We start from the raw sequence: 21,836 nt of genomic DNA on the forward strand, positions 1-21,836 counted from the left end.
CTTTGGTCCAGATGTATGGCGCACATCTGTGTTCATCTCAGTGAGGTTTTTAGCCATTTCCTAAATGTAAGGGGGTCTTCCGTCGTTCTTATTTCCTTTGTTATCGAGTTCCATAGTTTGGCTATCAGATAAGAGAAAGCAGTTCCTCTGAATTTTCTTTTATCGTAGTATCTTGCTTTATCATAAGTCTCTTCCTGGTTGTGGTAACCGATGATTTTTGCTTGGAGGAATTCGGCTCCTGTCTGTACAATGATTTATGGGCAATGCAGAGGGCTTTGAAATTAATGCATTTCTTTACTGGTACCCAGTGTAGACTTCTCAGGGTCACTGTGATGTGGAGGAGACTTGCTGCAGTATTTCGGATGCGCTGTCATTTTTTGTGATGCGTTCTGGCATTCCAAGGTAGAGACTATTTGCATGGTCTATTCTTGATAATACCAAGGAGATGATTGCAAGGGTTCTGTATGGGAAGTTGGGGTAAGGAAGGATCCCTCTGATTAATATCAGGAGCTAGAAAGTTTTTTTTTCTATTCCCTTGACTTGTGGTTCCAAAGAGAGGCTGTTGTCCATGAGAATTCCCAGATTTATTTTCACTGTTGATGTCTCCGACTGGGTTCCAATGCTCAGTGGCCGTGTCAGGTATGCCTGTGTTGTGTTGCATTGTTTTCCGGGAGGGTGAGTATTATTTCTGTTTTGGTTGGGTTTAACTTGTTGTTCGCCATCCAGGTGTTTAAGTAGGTGAGACATTTGTTGAGGGATGTTGTCCATGTCTTGGTCGGAAGTTATCTTGAAAATGAGTTGGATGTCTGCATAGTTGTAGGCTGTCAGTCCATGGGTTTGAATGAGTTTAATTGAGGGGCGGTGGTCATGTAGACGTTGAAGAGAAGCAGGGAGACGCTTGATCCTTGTAGTACAGTGCAGATTATTTTTTTAGTGTAGATGGCGGAAAGTAATGATTTGTGATGTTATTTGTATAACGCTTTCGCCAGAGAGATGTCCAGAGAACATATTTACATACAATTTCTACGCAACCAAAGTGGATACTGAGTTGGCCTTGCCGGGATTCGAACCTGCACCGGGTCACTGAGATTACAGCAGCGACTGTTCGTCCTGCTGAGCTAGCTAACCGGCCAGTGCTATCTCACTTAATATCAAGTTAAGAATACCACATAAATGCTAATTTTGTTAATAAAAATCCAACTTTCACGTGACAGCGCAGGCCGCTTCTCGCACTACCTCAAAAACTGCAGGTTAAATAACAGTAACCAAGAACTATTAAATACATGCTCATTCCTTTAATAAAGATAAGCTTCCAGTGGGAAAAAAAAGATCAACATTTTAATGACTGGAAGAAACCCGCAGCTTAAATGATTGCCAGCAAAAAAGACTATGACAAAAATGCCATTGTGTCCAAGCGACATGCTACTTTCACGTGCAGTTGCTCTTTTCCTGGCGTGTAAAAATCTGCATGTAAATAAAAAGGGGATAATGACAAAAAAATAAATCAGGGCTCATTTCTTGCAATGCAGCGTTCATGCGTATGAGCAGCCTCTCCTCTGCAGGCGTTGGAGACCGGTGCTTGGGCCCACACTCCCGGACGTTATTTCCATGTCCTCTGGACGGGTTCAAACCTCCCACCTGTCAGTTGAGCGCTTTACACCCGCCCACAGCCCCATCAATCCGCGCCGGCTCCCAGGCCGAGAGCCAATAGGAAGGCTCGGTGGCTGCACCAATGGGAGCCGGCGCTGAGTTCACCACCAGGCCTGGGGGCGCAGTCGGGCAAAAAAAAAAACACAAGGCTGCCTGGTTCTGGAAGCAGGAGAGCGACTCTCAGTGCCGGAAGCCCGCCGCTTCCCAGACTGTAGCCCGGCTCGCCTGGTGGCCTCCCGCCCCCTCCGGATGAGGTAAGAGCGCCTGCTCATCCCCTGTCCCCTCTCGCAGAGCGACGTTGGACCTGGGCGGGAGAGGCGGTCTGCGTGCGTGTGCGGCCCCGCCCCGTCACTCGCCGTAAACAGCGGATTACGAGCCTTCGCAGAGAGCGAGAGAGAGATCCATTCTGAAGGGGGTGGCCGGCGGCTGGCGTTCGTTCTGTACCGCGCCCACACGGGAACACCTGCCCCGGAATCCTCCGAGCCCTGAGGTGCCCAGTGCGGGCTGCCGGCCGGCGTCGGCTTGCGTGCCTCGGTCCTGCGGCCAGGAACGCGGCGAGGCGCATGAGATGAGAGGTGCGCCCTCGCGCAGGCAGGGATCACAGGCGCCCGCAGCAGAGCCCCTCCTGGAAGCGCGGGGACCTGGCGCCCGCTGTATCAATCCGCACGGTAGGTGCAAAAATAGTCCTGCCTGCATCGGCTCGTGCTCTTCTGCACACCATGAACTCCCAGGAAAGGCTAATCACTACGACAGGTACCCACTCCGTGCCAATCCGGGCATAGCATCAGTTTAATGCCGATACCACTGCATTGCCCATGAGCTGGACAGCAGCAGCCTGCACCACCCTATGGCTCTGAGCAATGCGCATCAAGTCAAACGCAAGTGGACTGCACCCACAACGCTTCCCCATCCTCATTAAGTGTGGCCACGAGCCTGTCTTGATGTGACAGGACCGTATGTTTGATCTGTAGGTACGTGTGTGTGGATATCCACAACTCACTGTGCCACTACTTGACAATACTCTTTATAGCATTCAAAGCTACTTGATGTTGAGACTGCCAGGCTATTATGCAAGTATATGCAAAAAGGACGAGCGTACTCGTGCTTGACACTTAAGGGGTTAAGCAAGTGTTGACAAGCGGTTTTGCATGTGTTAAACTTGTAGTGTGGATGACTTTGTATTAGAGAATTTGTGGTTATTTGGCTCTGTCCAACGTTTGTAGTGTTTACATTTGGTTATCTTTGGCGTAAGTGAATGTAACTTTATTGTTCAAAGCAACAAAAAAAGGTGGGTTGACACCAGTGGAAATAAATACCAACTATAACATTCATGTCATGTGAGATAAATTGACAGTATTTTTTAATTTACATTTTTTTTGGTGGATGCTTCTGCTGTCCTTTATAATTGATGTGTTGTGATATCAAAATGTACATTTCTTTAGAGAAAATACATTTACTACACTTTTTTAAAAATTATTATTATATATATATATATATATATATATATATATATATATATATATATATTTTTTTTTTTAAGGGGATTCTGAGTAGAAAGAATGAATACAAAATATTTTTAGAGGGGAGTCTGGATTTCATGACTAATTTACAATCGCATGATTTCATGGGTCTAAATCCTTGTGTTTCAACATTAAACATATAATAATGGTTCCCTCAAATGGGATATTTCTACTGAATCTTATTTCGAAATGGCAAATTCTTCTATCTCATCTCAACATGAAATGTATTAAACGATGAAAAAAGCGATGAAAAAGCAAGCAACTCAAATGTTTAAAAAAAAAAGTTTATATCTGCTTGTCTTGTAGCTTGCAAGGACTTTTTAGAACAGGCTCCAGTTTTTATGGGTCATAGTTGCCTTAGAGAAGGGAAAGATAAGTTTATTCATTTTACAACCGCATTATTTGGAACAATCATGTAACAGCAGTTCAAAGAAGCAACTCGGTTACCTATATGGGCATTCCTTCGATCTGATGCGTAAAATACGTGGAATCTGCTAGGTATGTGCTCTAGGTTTCAGAAAGAAATCTATGCATTTTCCCATTGGTTTGATATTGTCACATAATGAAATAGTAGGAGAGTTCTGAAGACACTTTTTTGACTTTTAAGCAGATGCAAGAGACTGCAGTTCTTAAATTCATTGAATTTAAGACCTACAATTCCTTCTTCCTTAGCCTATCTCTACACCTTGTTGTGTGGCCTGGACCACCTTCTCACGAATGGTGTTCCATGGATCCATATTGAGTATGTGTTGGTGTTCTTGATTTCGACATTTGAATACCTGTCCTATTTATCTGGATGTAAGATGACAATGCTGCCACCTTTCAGCACTCTTTATTGTTACAAGTCATTTCTGTGAGATTTTACTTGGTCCCCCTCTTCTTTCTTAAAATTAAAGCACTTCTTGCGTGTGCTCTGAGGGGGATGGGGGGGGTGGGGACACTTATACATTTGCGGACACCCCTTAATCGACTTTTCAAAGGTCAACACTTCCTTAGAAATCGGGCACGAAATCTGACTTCGGCCTAAAAGGTGTAAGCCCCGATGGAATCGGTGTGAAGAAATCCCTTATGTCCAGTCATTTTTGGATGGATTTTTTTATGGGGACAAATTAAAGGCCCTTTTCCAAGATCTTTAAATCATGTTCAGTGATTGTTTGGGTAGATTGTTAAATGTGATCACATTTTCTGTCACCCCCTTGTAAGGTTGCCTCCTGGTTTAAAATACTTATGGTTGAGGTTCTTCCTGAGGGGAATGCTTGATTGGGAGATGGATAATTCTCTCTTGGTCTCCGTCTGGAGTGGCCTCTGCCTAAAAGGAAAAACGAGTCTTATACTCCATCTGTAAGTGCCACATCCCTCCCAATATGGGTTCAGTTCTTGATTTGATCCTGGCGATGTATCTGAAAATGTCCCCCAATTCTTTTCTTTTTTTTGGGCCTTAGAATTCTCCTGAAAAACTCTGATCATACTGCCCCCAATTAGACAGACTGACCCACGTAGTCTGCACTTAGATATGTGTAAACCTTTACCTTGTTGAAGTTTGATAGATTTTACTTTAGTTTATCGATTATTTTTTTTTGGTTCTTATAAATTAATTCTGTGATTTCTTAATCACTTTTGTCCGTAGCGTTCTGAATGGTCGACTCTGAAAGGAATGTTTGTTCCGACTTTAGCAGTTCTTACATTTTTTTGCTCGCTTTTTGTACAGCATGGTTGGTTAATAAAATTCGATTTCTAATGCTTTTTGTGACTATATGTGGAAAAAAAGTTTTTTGTATTCATCTTTCAAAGGAAGGCACGGTTAATTCTGCACCTGCAATCCCACTGGAATGATGTTACCTCTTAAATACTAATGCTCTTTCAACTGATTCCCATGCATCTGGGTTCTGCATTATTTCATTTTTTAATCTCAATAAAATATCACTTTTTTTTAGAAGAATCCTTGCCTCCTGAATTCAGATTTTCAAAAAAAGGAAGGACCACTAAACCCCTACCCCCCGCCCCCATTCCACCTAATAGTTCCACTGAAACAACTGGTCTTATCTTGACCTATTTAAGACCACCTTCGTCCATACAGGCTAACCATGTAACAAACGTGTGTGTGTGTGTGTGTGTGTGTGTTGGCCCTGACACACTACATATACCATGTGATTACGGCTATGCCAGAATAGAGTTTACTACAAGATGCGCAATATAGTGAATCACTATACACACGCCACCATATGAAAGCTGCACAGCTGGAAAACATCTAGATAATCAACAGTTGTACGACTTTTAACAGTACTTTATACTCAATTTTTATAGTTTTTTTTGAGAATTCAAAAACAGTATTTTGAAGGCACTTCGGAAGTCTGAGACCGCTGCTTAACTACTGGCCGGCATTCTGGATTGGGGATAACCAATAAAAATATAAGAAATGACACAGCGAGACAGGTAATTGAGGTGCTTCTTTGGACTGCTGTTACATAATTGCTCCAAATAATTGGGTTGTAAGATGCAATAATTGCACTTAACTTTTCCCTCCTTGGGCAACTGGGCACAACAAAATTGGAGCTATTTCTGAAGTCCTCACAAGCTACAAAATAAGCAGAGGTTAACATACATTTTATAAAATGTTTTCTAAAAAACATATTTCATAAAACAAAGGGACATTCTATAGATTCTCTGTGATTAGAGAGGACAAGTTATATTAAAGACATTTTTTGCCTTTGGTCACAACTGGTCAAGTCGGCGACTCCTTATAATACCCATTCCTCTGATGATAGAAAACTGAATTCAAAATCCATACGTTTTTTGATGGTTATTATGTATGTAGAATGTCGCAATTCACTGGAGTGCACCGGTATCAAGCCTAACCCGTTGATTAATTAGTGAAACGGGATATTAACCGAAGGTGCACAAAATTTTTAATAATATTTTCAGTTCTATTTGCAGACTGCAATTGTATTTTATATAAAAAAGTTCAGCTTGTAGTACTTTTGTACGCATTAATTTGCGATTAACATTTTCTAACAAGATAAGTTGGCTCAATCGGAAATTAAAGATGGTGCTTAACAAGAGCGTTAATGTATGCAGACTTGTCCAGTGGGGACGTGGCGTAACTAGGAAAACTATTACACCGCGTTGCAATAGGAACACTATAACAAGTCCTAAAATGGCGCCGGCTGTTCTAAAGTACGTGTTCAGCCAACACGAGGGACTACTGTCCGCTAAGTTAAGAGTTACGGATACAGATATTACGATAAAATAGATTAATCCAAAGAAGAATTATCAGAATAACTTTAAATAATTCTGTTAAAAAGTTTGTGCGCGAAAAGCGTGGGCAAGTTTTTCAGAATCGCTTAAGAATACGGTTACGATCTGACCGTAATGCGTTACCTTGCAACTTTGAAGGATCTTAGAAAACAAGTGATTGGATGGGCTGAAGTTTACGATTATGCATGGAAATGTAAGGGTATGTGGATATATGAAAATTGGTAATGTAATAATTGCGTAACTTAAATGACATCAGTTAGCCTCATTTTTGTTTGTAATATGGCTTCATAAATCCTAACTGTAACATACTACTATCTAATGTATGGTATGGTGCACGGCCAAAAATACATTTTTAGTATTTGAACTTACTCTTTACAAAAAGTATAAAATATGATTTCTGATGATGCATTATTTTTTTTCTTCTTTTTGTGATTGTTTCTTGGTTGCTGTTTCTCTCTCATATATCCCATACAATCCTCCCCAACACCAACCCTCATTTTCGAACTGGATATTTGAACTTAATTGGATTTGGCAACCCTGAAACATTACAATATTGTGAAATCTGTGCTGATTTATAATTTTGGGTGTGATGTTGTCACCATGGTTATGGTGATATATTTTTGTGGAAAACGTTTGTGAATGTAATTTTGCTAAATCAATATTAATGTTTTTTAGAATACCTGTATCAAAATAGCCCAGATTTGATAAATGCACTGCTGAAACAAGTGTTATCTGCAAGGGCACTTTATTGATTTACAGTAATTAAAGCACAAAACGTACAATTGAATAACTGGCGCAAAGTTCTGGAGTCTCCTTTTTTTTTGTATGACTAATTGATATTAGATCTTCACATTAGTTTGTTAGTGTTGCAACTACTAGTCCTTAGAAGACATATCAAAAAGAAAATGACCACTGATTATGTTGAGACTAGCCTGTATGAAGGATCCTATGGCACAGTACAGTTGTCAACATGTAGAAGAAGGCGGTCGCAGCTAGTCGGGCATTTTTTAAATCATTTGCAGTGGCAAATATGATTTCCTTTTCGGAGTATGTCTATGGATTCAATGCTAGATATGTATCTGATTAACGGGTCGCTACTTGTTGTTTGTCTACTTATTGATTTTGACCAACTAGAGTTTTATTTTTTCATCTTTTAATACTGTGGTTTTGTTGTACTAATTGTAGAATAATTTGTCATTTTGAAATAAGATTCAGTCGAAATACCCTATTTGAGGGAACTATTAGATGTTTAATGTCGGGATGCGCGCATTTGGACCCATGCATGTATTTGTAAACTATGTAAGATATCCATAACCGCTTCTAAAAAATCTCTTGTATTAAATATATATTTTATACTTAATCACTTTAGAAAAATCAGTACACTTTTTAACATTTATTTTTAAAGAAATCCATATTTTCATGTCTGTAACCACACTACAAACGTTATAAAGATGATGCCACAAACATAAATACAATATAGGCAATTTCTCCAATATGACATGAATCTAAGATTATTTTTTAACTTATTGTAGGCATGCAGTATGTTTGCAGACTTTATAAACCATTTCCAAATTGTACTCCTTTTTATAATCCATATGGTTTTGGTTAGTGATAGTTGCTCTGTAGTTAAAAGGAAGAACTTTTTTGACCAGCTTATATCCTTGCCACCTTTCAAATTCTCTCAAAACAAGTATCTGGGCACAGTTTCTGAGAATGTTTTGTGCAGCTCTGATAAGGGTGTCCTTCAAAACCTTATATATTATTATTATTTTTTTTTTTTTGCATAGCAATAGTGTCCTCTCACTTACAGCCCAAACCTCTGCACTTATTTAGGATAAGCCTTCCTAAGGATTCGGGTTTCTGATCCCTAAAGCATGCTTTTCCAAATTTGTTGTATTTGGCCTGGGTGGTTTGAATATATGGGCAGCATCCAAATCTCCGCCCAGGACATCACCTGCAGACCAGGGTTGTGGGCTGCATGTAATCATAAGCCCACAGACCTGCTTAGGATCCATGAACTCGTGCCATTTAAAGGGGCACAGTAGCTGCTGGCTAATTGAGGAGGTTTGGGGGTACTTCCAGTCATAGGACATCTGGTTAAAGCCATTGACCACTATGGGTCTTGAGATGATAGGCCTTGCCACAGTCAAAGTGGCACATGGGCTGCAACTGTGGCCAGTGCACCCATGGCGTGGCTTGGTTGTGCTCTAAGTGGAAGCCAGAGGCAGGGCTTGAAGCTGTTGCCTCTGTCAAGTGGCCATATTCCATGTGGGGACTGTAGATGCATATATATATATATATATATATATATATATATATATATATATATATATATATATATATATATATATATATATATATATATATATATATGCATCTCATTAAAAGAAAAATATAATTAACTTGTTCATTTTCATGAATTGGGCGTTAGTTACAACAAAAGAACAATCTCTTCCCAACAATTTGACTGTTATGGTTTCAAAAGCTACTGTAACTGTTCCACTTCCATCGTCAACTAACATACTTAGCCCCTTCCTGCATCGCTCATGACACACGTGCCGGCTATTAGTTTGTGTGTTACCCACACTGAACTGGAATAGCGACAAATACCTAAGGGAAGAATATTGCCCCCTCCTGCGTCTTTTTTAAATTGTCTGCCACCACAGAAAATTCACGCATGGAGAGCCAGCACTTGCAGTGCAAAGGGGTTGCTGACTATGGTTGCTTTTGAAACCATGAATCACAATCTTTGCGCTTCAATACATCCATACCATCTGCACAGAATTTGAAAGTTTGTGTATTTTTTTTAATGTGTACGTATCTTTACTTATCGGATGATTTTCATACATTTTCATATGCACTGAATAGGTTAAACTTAAGCAGTATGAAATTTAAAAGGCCAAAAACAATTCAATATTTTGGATGCCGGATGCCTAACTACCTACCGTTTTGCAATAAATGCGCATTTTCATAAATTTTCTTTCTTCTTTCCAACGATCTGGAACAGTCTCTGAACCTTTGAGAGAAGGACTCACTATATCATCAGCTGCAAATTAGGCGGGTTTGGGGGGCGGGGGGTTATTTTAGGGCATTCACGCTGCACCAGTACCTGATCATGTGAGGATGTAAGTTTGGACTCTGTTAATCTTTTTTACACTATGGAGTAAGGATCTTGCACTGATTGGAGATTAACAATCATTTTTGATCTTTAAGCAGAGTTATCAAACTCGGTGAAACAGGGGACATGTTTGGATTGCGGATGCACCTTTGGTGGGCAGCACACATGGATCAATTTTGACCAGCACCATAACCAGTTATGGTTGTTGGAGAAAAATGTCCTTGCTCTGTTGATTCACCCCTGCTCCCCCTTCCACTTATGTGCAAGGAAAGTGAGCAAGCTTGAATTCAGTTGGGCGGGTTTAAGGGGATTTCCTGCCTGATATGGTTTTAAAATGGGCGAACGGCTGCATTTTACAGGGCTAATTTCTGGGTAAATGAAGGTTTCCAAAAAGTGCTGTTGGGCAACGCATGACAAATTGTCAACAGTACAGAGGAGGATTTCACTGTAGTAATTCATTGATGTGACCATCAGAAAATTGTGCCCCCATTATGCGACAATAAAATGTTTTCTTTTAGAAGGTTTTTAAAGAGATTTATTCCAAACTGAACTTTAACCCTCCCCCTACCACCACCCCCATCTAATGCACCAGCTACTATGTAGCAGACTTTTGAAGGAACTTTATTTAGTAGTTATTAATACTGATGGTAAATTCTTCTTTGTTTCAGGCATGACTTTCTTGTACTGATGGGTACTAAGCACAGGTGATGTTAAGGGTGCCAATGGCATCCCTTCCATTTTTCGTTGACATTGAAAACCATGCATGTGATGTGTTGGCATAGAGGAGCACTTTTTCTTTCTTTCTAAAGGCAAGTCTCAATTGCAAGGTACCATACAGTCTAATTTGACAAATAAAACAACCTCATCCGCCTCAATGTCTTTCTTTGTCAAGTTAAAAGACACTTCATTGGCCCCTGAAGAGCCTCCAGTGAAAAATCTTAACTCTCTCTCTTCTCTCTCTCTCTTCTCTCTCTCTCTCTCTCTCTCTCTCTCTCTCTCTCTCTCTCTCTCTCTCTCTCTCTCTCTCTCTCTCTCTCTCTCTCTCTCTCTCTCTCTCTCTCTCTCTCTCTCTCTCTCTCTCTCTCTCTCTCTCTCTCTCTCTCTCTCTCTCTCTCTCTCTCTCTCTCTCTCTCTCTCTCTCTCTCTCTCTCTCTCTCTCTCTCTCTCTCTCTCTCTCTCTCTCTCTCTCTCCCCTGCCCCTTGCATGTTTTTTTTTTATATATAGGAGGAACAATGCTCTTTAGATCACAAAAGTGCATACACTAGATAATCAAAATTGACGGGAAGCTTCTTACAGTGGGGTGAATTTGAGGAACCTTCTGACCAGGTTGTGGAGGGGGAGTAAATTGAACAGTCACCTGGGACAATACATAAGTGGACATAAATAGATTAAGGACAACCAACATTGGGCATTTTTTAGTGCAGGCAGGGATTTTTGTGGTAATTGTTTAATGCATCCTATTGATACATCAATGAATTACTTTTCATTGTGTTAATTACATAACTGAGATTTATACAAATTCATATCAATTTAAAAAAAGTAGACAAATGGGGAGACACAGCAGACAGACACAATATGGAAGGAAGGGAGAACATTTTATAGGTAACAATAAAGCAATTAGTTTGAACTGTTGAGATATTGAACACAAACATCCCATTTGTTATTACATTTACGAAGGTCTATTGTAAGAGAAAGCATAACATTTTCCAATATGATGAATAGAACAAATGCAATTCCAGCAGGCATTATAAGTAAGTTTGTTGAAATCTTTACAATCGGAGGTGATTATGTGAAAGGCAATGCTACCAAATAGATAAAATGGACTGGAAGACTGCATTATTTGCATCTATGGGTTAACAATGACGCCAATCATTAAAGTACACAATGAAAGTGGTTCTTGAAAATGGAAAATAGTTTGACGGCAATCCATGTTTTGGACCAAAAGGAATGAACAAATTTACACTCTTGGATTAAATGTGGGAAATGCGCATTGGCACTATGACAGGACTAACACTTATTGGGAGAACTATTGGATAATTTAGCAATTCTAGAGGGCGTTGGGGGGGGGGGGGGAAGCACAATGTGCAATACAAAAAATCTCGAGTTAAGTTGGCAGAAACGGAGGTGGAGTAAAATTGTTTCCAAATATTGGACCATTAGCCAGGGGAGGGTTGAAAATTCCAATCTAATTCCCATTGTTTAATGGTTATGGTATTTAATATGCTCTTATTTTCAGTTTTGTTTTAAAAAAAATTGCGCCTTTGAGTGAGGATTTAGTAAGCAATGAAATCAGTAAGGGCGAAAGAGATTTTTGAGTTAAAGTAGGTAAAGGTTTAGATGAGGAATTAAGCCCCTGATTCATGGATTTATTTGCACGTAAAACACATTTCTGCGCCATTCTGCCCGAAAATCCCCATAACCTCAAACAGGGATTTTCAGGCAGAATGGCGCACAAATCTGCGTTTTACGCGCATATACTTCCATGAATCAGACTGTAGGAGTGGTGAAGATTGTATTGATAGCATACTTGTGGGAAAGGAATTTCTGCAAAATTAAGGAATAAGTGAATTGTTTGTTTTAATGCCCGAAGAATACTATCTATTAAAGATGATGGAATTTGTTTTTACTAGTGAAATATTTATTTAACCAGAAGAAAATATTTCCAGAATCAGTTTGAATAAAGGAGCCAATTGGAAGTAGAAAAAATGTAAAGGATACAAAGTCATATTTGTCCAAGAAGACTAAAGTGAAGCAATGAGATGTGCCTCGATAATAATCCACGTGCAAGCATTTAGCTATGGATTCTCGTAATGAAAGAATGAGACTACTGGTTTAAGAGTAAAAGCTCTGTGCTATAGCAAAACGTGCAGGAATTTTACACCTCCAGCATTTTTGGGAAGTTTAGTTTATTGTCGATTCTTGGTGTTTTTTGGTTCCGCAAGCGTAGTATCGAGTATTTAGAAAAACACTAATCTGGCTAGATACAGGAGTTCCATGTAATAATAATGTTGCTGCAAAATGTCTCCTGACAAAAGTCTCTGTTTTGCAGCGACATTATTGCATTAAACATGCGGGGGACACCTGCGCAACCCCTGAATTATTTGTTTTACAATGGGAGCAGGGGACATCCCCGCAATCCGTCCCCATAGAGAATGTCGCCAATGGCTTTTCTCAGCAACCTTATGTATGGGGATTGTTATTACCTGATACCGATACAGGTATCCTCAATTGTAAAAAGTAGAGAATTGTAGGGCCGAGCATCAGTTTGATAAGCCGCCCCCACCGGGACAAAATAGCAATGCCCATTTAAAAATCCTGACACTAGTTTTATCGAGCATAAGGTTAATATTAAGAGTAACGGTAGTGTGGATATCTTTTGTGAAATGCGACCAAATATATTTGGTATATGAAGTCTGCCAGGACATTCCAAATAACAAGTGTTAGCCAGAGTACTTGTATTGGTGAGGGGAATCATTTTGGACTTGTCAAGGTTAAGTTTGTGTTCAGATACTAGAGAGAATTCATCTTTTGTGGAAATTACACTTTGGATGGAAAAGGGGGATTCGATGGGTAGGGTAATGTATCATCTGCATAGGCAGAGATTTTAATTTCAACGTTAACCAAGGGAATTCCTATTTATGCTCTGATTAGATCTAATATTTTGCAGAAGTGGCTAGAGGGCAGCCTTGTGTGCCTCGAGTAAGACAGGGTCTGAGGATGATTGAGAATTTTGGTTAAGGTTAGTGAAATGGGGAAGAAAGCCATGCCATTTCAAGGCTTAAAGTATAAATTCCCAGGAAACTAGATCAAAAGGTTTCTCTGCGACTAATTTACAAGGGTGAATGAAGGAGTCTTGCGAGTTTTATTAATAACATTTTTTTCTTTCTTTTGTTTGATGAAACCGGGTTGAACAATATGAGTTTGGGAAGCAATACCTCTTTTAACTACAGTCTTTGCAAAAATGTTGGGTCCAGATTAATTGGGGAGATTGGTCTATTATTTTCAGCAGATGGCTCTTTACTGGGCTTTGGATATAAAACCAGTGCTTTGCCAGAAGAACCACAACTACTATTCATAACAGTAAAGTGGTTATAAAGTTCCAAAAGCTTGGGAGAGCTAGGGACCATGAATGCTTTATAAAAATCAATGGAATAGCCACCAGGGCCTGGTGTTTCCCAGTTTTATGATCTACGATGGCCAGTTTAATTTCAAGCAAAGTTGAGAGAAGAAAAATCAACCGGGTCCATTTTCTTATTTTGTCAAATAAGGATCTAATTTCAGAAAGCTTAACGGGAGGGTCTGCAGAATATAAATTTGAATAAAAATCAAGCAACGCTTTACTAATATTTTCTTAAGTTACTCTTTAGTTGAACTTCAGGGTGGCAGAATCGCTAAATGTACTAAATTCATATCTACTAAATATAGGCAACGTTTATGAGATTGACAATTAGTAAATTTGGAATTAGGCTTTCGATCCAAAGTGAAATTGTAGATTTGGTTAAAATCCCCACAAACAATACGTTGCTTAGTCTTTTTGTCTAAGATTTAGTTTCAAGTCGGCCCAAAATAAAGGGTTTGGTGCCGTAGGGCCATAAATAACTATGGTTACCAGCAGGTTATTGACCATAGCATTGACGATAAACTGATGTCCTTTTCTCCTTTGATTTAGAGAAAAAGAAACTTGCTTATTGACCAAAATAGATTTACCTCCTTTTTTTGTCTAGAGCATTTGAAAAGAAAGTGTGTCCAAATAGTTTCCTGAAGGCAATGGGTCAACTTTAAATTTGGCAAGTTTGGAAATAAATCTTATGGCGTTTTATGGGATTCCTTCAACATTCCTTGTAATCATTTTGACAGTCATGAATGACTAAAATTAGTAAAGGTTGAACAACAAATGTTAAGCGCAAAGAGGAACCTAATAGAGGTAGCCTATTATAGCCAATATCATACAGCAGAATATGTTAATATAGAAAATGATCAGAAGAGCATTGCAAAAGCATCACCATCAAAGGAAAACTTGTGAGATTGGGTGGACACAAGGGAGAAATTTAGGAGGAAAATAGATAATGATTTGGCAGAAGTCCTGTTCAAGGGAAAGCATATAATAAAGAGAAAGAAAAGCAGAAGTTAATAGTAAAAGGATACCATGGGAGTTTCAAAGGGACAAGATGACTGGAGCATAAAATTCATCAGAGTACTAACAGCAGATGTAGAAAAAATATAAGAAGAAACGACTAAAGAGAAAAATCTGATCCCAACACTGGTGATGGTAAGAGAAAGCAATAATAATAGTTGTGTATCAGCTACTGGTGGTCGAAAAGTAATAGGGCCTCAAAACAGATCAAGTTAACATTGCATGGTGGAAACAGAAGGTTCTGCAACTTTAATGGGAGATGTAGACTTGTCCCTGGATCTATCAGGAGGATTAGAAGAAGCAGATTCAGATTTGCTGCGGGTGGTACTGGATTTCCCTTGCTTATTTTTATTTCTCTGAAAGACAGACTCATGTGGATGAGGTTGAACTTGAGGAGAGGAGTCCAGGGAGGATGTGGTTTCCATCATTGTTGATTGAAGCAAGTTAGAGTTTGCTGGGATCAGTAAATTCCTTGGTAGGGCCACCTGGAATCTATATGATCATCTTAGCGGGCTCAAGTAGGCCATATCTTATTCCCAGTTCTCGCATGAAGAAACTGTTTCCTTTTAGCTTATGTGATCTTTGAGAAGTCAGGAGAAAGAGATTTATTTTGGCCATGGTAAAGGATAGCAGAATTCCTTTTGCCCGCTAGTAATGTTTGACAAGCTTGTTGATGTCGGAGAGAACCAGAAATAAGAGGTCCGGGGTGGAATTGTTGGAGGAAAAACAAGGTTTTATTCGATGGACTTGTTGTAGTTCCATTGGGGAGGTAACATTTAGTGTTTGGGAATCCAATTAATAAGGAAACAAATTGGGTCATTGGATTCAGCTTTCTCGGGCATTCCATAGAAGTGCAAGTTGTCTCTCTGATTTCTGTCTTCTAATTCTGATACATCAGATTCTAATTGGGGAATTTCTTTGCAGCATGCTTCCAAACCTGCCACACTTTCCTCAACCAAGGATATTCTCTCCAACTTAATCTAACCTTCCTGTCCTTTTTTTAAAAATGTTATTCTTGAAACATTTAATTTCCTCCGTGAATGGCGTGAGTCTAACATAGTAATTGAGGAGCAGATGGTAGCGCATCAAGTTTTTTTCTTTTTTTTTTTCTTCTCTATACATGAGTGTGGTGACAGATAAAAGTGTACTTTTGATGTTACTAGCCATATTAACACAATAACGTGTAGAAATAATGGTTCAAATGCAAGAAAAATATAAAGAGTTAGTAATTATATCATCCATGAACACTGGGTGTCAGCAATGGGTAGGCCTCGCTGAACTGAGTGCAACCACAGTGTAGAGTGCAAGGCATAACATAAGTAGGGTCGCATAGCAATTTGCTATGCAATTCTGTAGGTTTGCTAATTAAATTGGCACTTGTCTAGCACAGCTAGCTACCTAAATTACCTTGTTCAATGAACCTGCCGCTCTCCCAACATTCCTCTTGCCCACAGGACTCCCTCCACCATCCGATCTTTTGATTGCAAGTACAAAGAGGCTAATGGGAGATAGTGCAGCAGAAATCATCTCCTCCACTCTTAAAATTGCTAAAAGCCAGTGTTGGATGCTAAGCCAGAAATATTCTCTTTCAGATAACGAAGTAATCGGGATGATACTTTTTATTAAGCTAACTATATCCTGTCTGGCAAAGACCAGTATGTGTAAGTGCCCTTGTGTCTTGCATTTCCTTCCTAAAAATATACATTGTTACATAATGCCTAATTACAGTATTGCTACTGTAAAACACTACATTGTCTCCATGTTTGCCAGTAAAATTTAAGTTACTGTATCTAAATCTCCAGTGTAAACTAGATTTCAATTTTTGGGTGAGTGTTTCATATCAACGAGTTTTCAAAATGTGCATGATTGCATGGCCAAATGCTTTTAATGGAAACCCTAATTCTGCGATGTGCTGGTTGCATAATTCTGTCCAACTGGTGCTCAACCCATGAACTGATCCCAAACTGTGACATTCAATCTTTTCTTGTTTCTTTATACCAGCTCCCCTGAAAGTGAGATGGCTGCAAAACTACAATGTTCCACCTTGTTTGCCCAGTTGTCTGCCTGCTAGACCATCCAGTCTGCTTACTTTCTTTCCTTTCACATAATGAATACACAAAGCTAACTAAATGTTTATGCAAAGTGTGAGTGATAATAGTTCGATCCAATCTGTCTACAGAGCTACTGCAATACCACGCAATGCATTTAGCCCCCAGAACTCACTTTGTTCTACAATTATGATTGCATTATATATTGGCACCCGTGGGAGAGAGTTGACCAATCTGGAGCCTGAGAAACGGAACGCAAGCTGAATCTGTATGTAGCTGCCTGCATTTCATGACAGGCTGCTGTGGAAGTGCGCAGCCTTCACCTTGTGCTTGGAAGGCTCCACTGAATCGCCACACCTCGACCTCCTTGCTCACACTCCGGTCCTGGAAATACTTATTTCCAATCTTGGTCATATGGGCAATTTCTTTTTAAGGTGGGCGTGAATTGCTAAAAGTCTGATTCCCCTAACTACAAACAAAAGAAAGTATCAGAACACCATATGGCAGCTCTGAGTACCAATAGAGATAAACATCGCTTTCATGGAGGTGCGGGGCTGGACTGTCCCGCTTATGCTTCTTGACTCGGGATTGAGGACCGTTAGCAGCCTTGACTTCCCCCTGGAAGTTGTAATTAACGCTATATTGAAAACAGTTCAAATTAATGACCGGCCAGGGCCATCTTGTCAATCAGAATTTCACGATTATCCTACCTACTGCAAAACCATACTACGTACTTGGTCTCGGGCTATGACTTTACTTTAATATTGTAAACATTTTGGTTTTATGACATTTCTGAACTTCTCCTTACATAACAAATGATGGGTGAAGCATATAATATAAAGGACACTACTCTGTGCTGCATAGTCTGCACACAGCTGCATGAAGCCTTACCCTGAAAAATCTTTTCAGTGCCTTTTTATGATATCTATTTGTGTCCGGGCGCCACCTCAGAAAGGGCAAAATTATACAGCACTCTGCGTTAGACCGGCTCCGAGCAGCAAGCAAATGCCTTCCGTTGCCGTCGGCCCTCCTCTGTGAATGGCTGCCTCACCTGGAATAAAGAAGGCCAGCTAACAAAATGCTAGCGAGTGCGGAGCGCAAAACGGGACGCCAGTCATCTAAAGCTGACGGGACGTGGCTCCAGTAACACAATGCAGGTGAGCAGTCCTTTCTGAAAAAGTATATCTGGAAACAAGTCGCATCATAGTTTCTCTGAACAAATAATTTCGGACTAATTGAAAAGTTCATGATAAGTCCATAATTAAATGGTTCTCTGTCGGAGGGAGCTGATGAATTATGCCGCCATCTTGTCACCGCTTGGCCATTCCCCTTCGCAGGTAGGCATTTATAAGGCATGTCTCCAAAAAAAACTAACTTGGATCACCTTGGTGAACCGTGTTGGACAGACGGCACGGCACGGCAAGGCAAGGGGTAGGATGAGATGGATTCCCCAAAACCCTCAAGCAGAAAGACGCAAGGTTAAAATAAATGGCACACAAACGAAAAGCAGACAAAGGAATGCTTGTGTGCAACTCTTTAGTTGTTGTTTGTTTATCTATACTTTTAACTTCTGGTAGCAGGGTTTTATACATTTTGTTGAAATGGGGGCGAAACACTATATTCAACCAATGCAAACCTAAAGTGAAGCAGCTGTGTTTATTAAATAGTCCTTAAAAATGTAAACTGTTCTTAATATATATAGTCTCTTGAAAAAACTATACATAAAATGACTGACTTTGCCAACAGCCTTGCCACAGCTGTTTCAGGGTCTTTGCTGCTGCTTGATGCAAGTTTTGGTGATGAATGGATCTCTGGCAGGCCAACAGTTATTTTGTTAGGCAGGCAGGAAGCTGTATGTGTGCATGCATGCGCACGTGTGTGTGTGTGTCTGCGCAGCAGGGCCTAAAGTCTTTACTTTGGCTGGGCTGCGTATGCTGGGTGCAGCCCATCAATTGCCAGCAACTTTGGGGGAGCGAGAGCTGGAGTAAGCCTTTCTTTTAAGTTTGCCGGGCTGCAGCGAACACTGCAGCTCGGCGTTCACTGCAGCAGTGGGGGTGGGGGGCTGCTACCGCCTCAATCTGGTCTGGTAATTAAAGGGCATGGAGCCTGTCTGTGATTATGGGCGCTCCCTGCCTGTCTTGGGAGCACCTCTATTCAGGCCTGGGCTGCAGTGTGGTGTAGGTGATTGTGGGTTGAGCAACCAGTGTTTCCCTCCCTCCCACCCCCACCCACAGTGCCCCACTAACAGTTTTCTTTTCCTCTTTCTAGAGTAAAGGATCCTGTCAGATGGTCCTTTACTCTATTTATTTTCTCGGTGATCCTGCCATGACTTTTCATGCCGGGTTCCCTTTACCCCCTTCACCGCGGGGGGTTACAAGTGCCTCTTCACATGCCCTCAGTCGCCATCATCACAGGGGCTTGTATTGACAACAGCCCCCTGAGGTACACTATACGCATGGTCATTATGCATCTTTACACTTCTTGTTCCTCCTCTGTACTTTTCTGTGACCTCTGCGACTCCCTCTCCCTTTCTTTCCTCCCCTCTCGCCCGACTCACTCTGCAGGGCACACACTTGATGTCTTCATTGCCTCTGGCCTCCCCCTCTCATCCCTCTGACCACTCCCCTCTCTGCTGCGATCACTGCCACCTACCTTCTTGACATCCGTCCCATGAAGTGTCACTGGAGGCTTTCGCCATCACCTTATATTCCCCCCCCCCCCAAACCTCTGGCTGACTTGCATCCTGACACAGCTGTATCCATGCCCTACTCCACTATTCCCGATACTCCTGAGGATCCGTTTGAAGCCAAGTGCAAGTTTTGGTATGACTCGGACCAAGCTATGCTTAAGCGTAGTGTAGGGTGGCTGAGAGGAAATGGAGGGCTTCTTGTTCATCCTCTGGCAAGCTGGCCTGTCGCCTGCTCCAAAGGCAATGCTGACTCCGTCCACACTAAGAAGAGAAACCACATCCAAGCCTGTGTCTCTGCTGCATCGAACAACTCGGCCGAACTCATTAAAATTTGCAAAGAGCTGGCCAACCCTGCTGCATTCTCTACCCCCCCCCCCCCCACCCTGTCTCCTCCGAGGCCCATTGCAAGGCCCTTGCCTCTCACTTCATCTAAAAAAAAAAAAAACCAGGACATTCTGTCCACCCTCTCCTTCCTCTGTGAACTCTGACCCTTTCACCCACCCCTGCACCCTCTTTCTCCTCCTTTCCTCTTTTCTCCCCTGACGAGGTCGCTAGACAAGTCGGATATATGAAAGTCTTGTCAAACAGGTCCATCCCTGTTCTTCTGAAACCATAAAGGACCACATTGACACCCTTGCTCCTGCCCTGGCTGATTTCTGCAACCTCTGCTTTGCCTTGGGAGCCTTCCCCCTCCCCCTCCCCTCTGAAGCACTGTTGTGCATCCTCTTCTCAAGAAACCCACAGATGATCCTTCTTGCCGGGCTAACTATTGCCCAATTTCCATTACTCCTTTTCTCAGGCAAACTCCTGGAAAAGCTGGCCATCTCTCAGCTTAACCTCCACTCTGATTCTGTTGGCTGTCTCCACGACCATCAGTCTGGCTTTAGAGCTGTCAGAAGCACGAAAACCTGTCTCCTGAACATCTGCTCTCCAACCTTGACTCTAACGTTCCCTCGGTCCTCATCCTACACAATCTCTCTTTTCTGACTTCAACACTGTCAACCATACCATGCTGCTCAACCGTCTCTTTGACAGCCTGGGCATCACCGATCAGACTCTGGCATGGCTAACCTCTTTCCTCTCTGATCGACCCTCCCAGGTCCAACTTGGGTCCTTCCTTTCCCCTCTCTCTCTCTACATGTGGTGTTCCCCGGGGGTCCAATCGCCCACCCTGGCTTTTTAACCAATACCTGGCAAACTATCACACACTGCATTGCCATTTTCTGCTCCAATTTCCAGTGCTATGCTGATGACACTGATTTTCAGGCTTCCCTTGGCCACCTCTTCTACCATCTCTGACTGCCTCCTCTGACTGCCTATCTGCCATTCAGGATTGGTGTTCCTCCAATGATCTCTGCCTGAATGCCAGCAAGACTGAGATCCTCCTCATCGGCACACCTTCACCCTCCTCCTCCACCTCTAGCCCCTCACCCCCCGCCTCCCTTACACTTATGCCTTTCCCATGCATTTGTGTGTTCTCAATGTCATTGGGCCTAGTAAGATCGTTGTTTTTGTTCCCCTCCCTTGCTTCGTTGTGCTCTGAAACACTTGGGTAAAAGCGCGATACAAATAAAATATCAATAATGTTTAAGGCTTTGCCATCTAGACCATGTAATCCCACATGGCAGTTTATGCCTCCGTGACAATCCATGTCAGAGATTGGTCTGACTACTCCATGCGACACCCGACTCTATACCAACAAGACTCTCTAAGTATAACCGTTTCCATATAAAGTATTTTCAGGACACCGGCTGTAAAACTTACATTGCAAGTCTGTATCTGAAGTGAAAATGCTTGCTATGTTTTGTATATTGCAACCATTGGAATTCCATGTCCGCTTATTCCTCTGCTGCTGGACACCTTGGAACACGTTATGGAACCCTCTCACTCCATCCTGTGACGGCCAACGTCTGATGCATGACGAAAAGTACAGGGCTCACGACTCCACACTTCTTGCAGATTTCTTCCATCCTTCTAATCGCATTCTACCTCTCCAGCAGACCCAGTAAATGGACTCCCTGGGCAAATAAATGTGTATAACAGTTTCCACCACTTTTAAGGTTTCTAGATCCATTGCCCTTTTGGTACATTAAGATTAATACCTTTTTAATATTTGCCCTGATACTGTGCTTCCTTCCTTTTCTAGGACAAGTGGTATGTGCTACCCCGTGCATCATATTGGCTCCCACAACAACTACACCTTCAATGCCCTGCTTGCCTTTTATGCCCTCATTTCTTTCAGATCTTTCATTTTCCCCGTCTCTTGGAGCACTTGACTTGCTACAGTCTTTTCTCTGCAATTCTATATAATTCCCCTTCACTTTTATTCATTCTTTAAACTCTGCCCCATCTTTTCCTCTCTATTTCTGTCCTTACACATCACCTGCACAACCTACTTTGTCCTGTACTAGCGCATCGGAG

General features: G+C 41.4%; 1 protein-coding gene across 6 annotated transcripts in view; it reads left to right on the top strand.

Annotated features, from left to right (window-relative positions):
• The window catches only part of ADD3 (adducin 3), a 1,740,558-nt gene that overhangs the window by 866,527 nt on the left and 852,195 nt on the right, over positions 1-21,836 (top strand). For 3 of the 6 annotated variants that reach the window (XM_069611760.1, XM_069611765.1, XM_069611764.1), the window contains exon 1: positions 1,920-2,318. The exons of 2 other annotated variants lie outside the window; for them this stretch is intronic. The gene's annotated coding sequence lies outside the window, so the exon portion shown is untranslated. One more of the 6 variants, XM_069611761.1, reaches the window with a different exon arrangement.

The sequence above is a fragment of the Ambystoma mexicanum genome, chromosome 8, assembly GCF_040938575.1.
Source record: "Ambystoma mexicanum isolate Mex_15411 chromosome 8, UKY_AmexF1_1, whole genome shotgun sequence".
NCBI lineage: Eukaryota > Metazoa > Chordata > Amphibia > Caudata > Ambystomatidae > Ambystoma > Ambystoma mexicanum.